Source organism: Coregonus clupeaformis, unplaced genomic scaffold (genome assembly GCF_020615455.1).
Source record: "Coregonus clupeaformis isolate EN_2021a unplaced genomic scaffold, ASM2061545v1 scaf0331, whole genome shotgun sequence".
In the NCBI taxonomy this organism is placed as follows: domain Eukaryota; kingdom Metazoa; phylum Chordata; class Actinopteri; order Salmoniformes; family Salmonidae; genus Coregonus; species Coregonus clupeaformis.
The window spans coordinates 44,350-48,912 of NW_025533786.1; the positions used below are offsets into that span (position 1 = coordinate 44,350).

General features: G+C 42.4%; 1 long non-coding RNA gene across 1 annotated transcript; it reads left to right on the top strand.

Moving 5' to 3' along the window:
* Positions 1–2,600: 2,600 nt before the first annotated feature.
* On the top strand, positions 2,601–3,496 carry LOC123484490. The gene is made up of 2 exons (XR_006658550.1): positions 2,601–2,805; positions 3,155–3,496. It is a non-coding gene; the product is annotated as an uncharacterized LOC123484490 (long non-coding RNA).
* Positions 3,497–4,563: the final 1,067 nt, after the last annotated feature.

Genomic DNA, 4,563 nt, shown 5'->3' on the forward strand with positions numbered 1-4,563 from the left:
GAAATGAGTCAAAGGTAGACGTAGGGAGGTTGAAGTCCCCAGAACTGTGAGGGGTGAGCCATCCTCAGGAAAGGAACTTGTCAAGGCGTCAAGCTCATTGATGAACTCTCCAAGGGAACCTGGAGTGCGATAAATGACAAGGATGTTAAGCTTAAATGGGCTAGTGACTGTGACAGCATGGAATTCAAATGAGGAGATAGACAGATGGGTCAGGGGAAAAATAGAGAATGTCCACTTGGGAGAGATGAGGATTCCTGTGCCACCACCCCGCTGACCAGATGCTCTCGGGGTATGCGAGAACACATGGTCAGACGAGGAGAGAGCAGTAGGAGTAGCAGTGTTTTCAGTGGTAATCCATGTTTCCGTCAGCGCCAAGAAGTCGAGGGACTGGAGGGTAGCATAGGCTGAGATGAACTCTGCCTTGTTGGCAGCAGAACGGCAGTTCCAGAGGCTGCCTGAGACCTGGAACTCCACGTGGGTGGTGCGTGCAGGGACCACCATGTTAGAGAGGCAGCAGCCACGCGGTGTGAGGCGTTTGTATAGCCTGTGCGTAGAGGAGAGAACAGGGATAGAGAGAGGCATAGTTGACAGGCTACAGAAAATGGCTACAATAATGCAAAGGAGATCGGAATGAAATGAACTAAACATCTGGGAAAGGAGAGAGCGGGGCCTCCTCACCACAACACCCAAATATAACTCTCCCAACTTCCACCTCAGAAACTATAATTGTTGTGAACTACAGCGGTTCAATGTTTTCTAGGAATAGACTAACTTAGTTTATTCAGCTAGCTAACGTGGTACAGTATTCTTCCGTGAAAATCGTCCAGGGCACCTAGTCATAAGACGCCACAGCCAGCTAGCATGCCGGACTCCAACAACACAGTTTAGCACCAATACTCGGCCACAACAAACCACCAGTGTGTCAACACGCCATGCAGATCGTTCGTGTCCGTGTCTAACGTTGTGGGTTAGTCCCGACAGCTTGAGCGAGTCCGTCGTCAACTTATTCAGCCAGTTAGTTAGCTAGAATAGTTAGCATACTAGCTAGCCATTGCTTTCAGACAAAGAAGAAACCCCTCCTTTCACGGCACGAACACACAGAGAGAGCCAAGCTAACGTTAACTAGTCACCCATGTCCCGAATTCCTTGAACGACTCTGGCTACCAATATGTAAAAACAAAACACAAATGTAGGTTATAACTTACCCCTAGCAGCTACTGTTAGCTAGCCAAGTGCAAAGCTAGCCACTGAATTGACTCAGCCAGTTCGCGTCTGTTCGCTAGGTCGTTCCAGCTATTGTTTACTAGTAGCTATCCAGGTAGCAACAAGCTAGCTAAATTTCAAGCACAGTAGCCACTTACTACCTAACGTTAATGGTTCAGACAATGAGGTTAGAAAACAGCTCAATGGTAGGCATTATTGTATGTAATTATTGTAGGCAGCCAGCTGGCGTAATTACAGGCACTCTCAGGCGTGAAACAACTATACCGTTGCTAGTAGTTGCCAGTAGCTACCCGCCAGCTAGTCCAGGTAGTGGGTTAGCTAGCTAGCTTCGTGCTTCACCGGGCTCAGCCGAATACAATACTAACCTACAATAATTACATACAACAACCCACGATAACTACCTACAATACCTAACTACAATCTAAATACATAGTTTAAGCTTTACTCGACAAAGCCCAAACTATGTATAAAGCCAAGCTTACCCGACGACCTCACCCGTTTTACATTTAATTTTTTTGTTTATGTTATCTATTTATTTATTTTACCCCGGAAGTTATCGGCTAATAGGATATATAAGTTATCCTGTACGAGCTTATGTACCGAATGCATTACGATGTTACAGGTGTCAAACTTATGGGCATGTGGCAGCAATGTGTAGGAGGGAGGTTCCAAGGTGTGAGAAGTGTGCAGAGGGGCATGAGACAAAGGAATGTGTAGCATTGGGGAAAGTAGTGGTATGTGCTTATTGTAGGGGTGCCCATGGGGCTGGGGATCAGAAATGTCCCGTGCGAGAGAGGCAGGTTGAGGTTTCCAGGGTAAGAGTAGTGCAGAAGTTGTCATATGCTGAGGCAGTGAAGAAAGTAGGGGAAAATGGGTCAAGGGGGAGAAGTGGTGAGAGAAGTAGATATGTACCAGTACAGCGGGATAGGCCAAGAAGTGATATATGCTTCAGTAAGATTGGATTTTTAGCATTTATAGCAATGGTTATTAATTGTACTGCAGGGATGGAACATAAGTCGAAGAAAATTGAGGTTGTGGTGGCAGCTGCAGAGAGGTATTTGGGTGTGTGAGACTTTACATCAGAAGAGTTACATGGTGTGTTAAGTGGTGATGTCCCATCCTTTCAGGTTGAGGGCATGAGGTAGGAATACATAGATTTAAATAGCGGAGTAGGGTGGTGTAAATGTTATTTTATCATTTTTTTTTTGAATTTGTGAGTGTAGTGTTAGATGGCAGGGTATTTCTTTATTGTATTTTATTTTTCAAGCAAAATCTAAGGAAGTTGTACTCCAGTCTAGTAGGTGGCGGTAATGCAACATATTGGATGCCAACCGCCGTTAACCCTCATCAAAGAAGAAGAAGAAGTTATTGGCTAACTAGTTTTTCTTCCGGATTAGTCCAACATGGTCGCGTCCTTATGATTTACGATATAGTCAAGCTGCAAAAAACTTGAAAACATGCAAATCAAAGAAATAGTCAAGTGGAATGTACGGGTGTCTATGCTGTACGCTTTCGGTATATGGACATTGCTCGGCACATACGGATATTATCAGTACATGGGGCGCAATGAAGAAAAGCCAGGTAGGCTACTCGCTTCACAGCCGCTCAGCTAGCTAACGTTGGCTAACTAGCTAGCTAGCGGTCACAGCTTGTCTAGCTATCTATCTAAATACCAATACCATAGCTACAGATCACATAGCTACAGATCACATTATATTATGGACTGTTATTGAACAAAGTTGCTAATTATTTCTAATGAAAGTGCTTCCAAAGATTGACTATTAAATTTCCTCGACCTTGCAATTGTTGATAAGCTCAAGTTAGACTTTGTCAGAAATGTATCAGCTTTCAGCACAGATTTACCTTCATTGAATGACAAAATTGCATGTTTAGTAAATTCTGTATGTTTCTTCGTCTTGTCTTCCGGCAGTCAAAGAAGAGAAGGAGGAAGAACCTCCAAATCCTAGAGAAGTGACTATCCAGAGTGCCCACATGAAAACCACCATCATATACAAAGAAAACTTTGTTCCTTATTCTACAAGGATCTACAATTTTGTCAGCTCGCTCAGTGGGGACTCGGCATCGGCAGGCAGCCAAGACAATACAAAGTAATGGTGAAAATGTACATGGTCAGATGCCATTGCCTGCCTAGGCCATCATGCCTAGGCTACCACATTTGAGATGTGTGTAGCTAAATACTTAGTGTTAATTCCTATCTTGTAAATTGTACTTTGATTATATCTATGTGTGTAAAATACACTGATTTAAATGATTTGTTACTTGTACAATTAATTTAAATACCACAGTATCCCTCTGTTCGAGAACCACTCTGCAAGCCTTGAAACCCTCTCTACCTACACTGCATACATTCTCAATGCGATGTGGCAGTCCTGTGCATTGCTGCTGTATTACATTAAATCCAACAGATTTTTGCAAACATCTGAAATAGGAGCATAACCTTTATACCACTAGCAGAGTGTCTGACAAGCTGGCCTATATCATGCATGATTTTCTGGACTTCAAGATAAATCAATACTTCTGTCAAATACACTTGATTTGTAAATTAAGTGCAACTGCTTCTTAAATGTTTGCTATCATCTGTGATCACAGTAATGTTATATCAATTTATTTGAGGATGTCCTCTACACATTAGCCTATTATGATTTGTGGATTGTGTCTGCATGATTACATTGGGGGAGTACCAGTACCACTCGCCACTTTTTAATTGGAGACAACTGTTAGCAGTAAAATATATTACTGTTGAAAATGTTCATGATTTGAAGAGGGAATTCAACAACTTTTGGAGGGTAGTGAAAGTTGATAAAAACGGCTCTTTATTGAGACAAAAACATTATGGATAAAATCAACGTGTCTCTGCCTTTAGCTCAGTCAGCTCTTCTCTGTCCATTTCTTAATGCTTGCTTGGATTGGTTTTACAGAGGGTAAAATGATGGCGGCTTTAGAAAAATAAATAGAAATGCATTTTCAAAATGGCCACTTACGGGTTCAGTGACCAATCACAATCTGGATACAAAACGTTGGTTCTCATGTGATTGGTTCCCATTTCCAATTCCCATTGTGATTGGTCCCATCCCTAAACCATTTTGAAATATATAAAAGCCTTAATCAATTGTAAAACTGTAAAACTAACCTGAGCATGAAACAATGGCTACTCTATGCCGCTACACAAATGCAATGATAGATCTATGCAATGCTTTATTATTAAGGTAAAATGTTTTTTCACCCCATGCATTCCGGTGTTACTGATGGTTTCTCTGAACTGATGGCTTCCACGGTTGTGGCTAAATGGAGTACAGCGCCATCTAGTTGTCGCGTCGG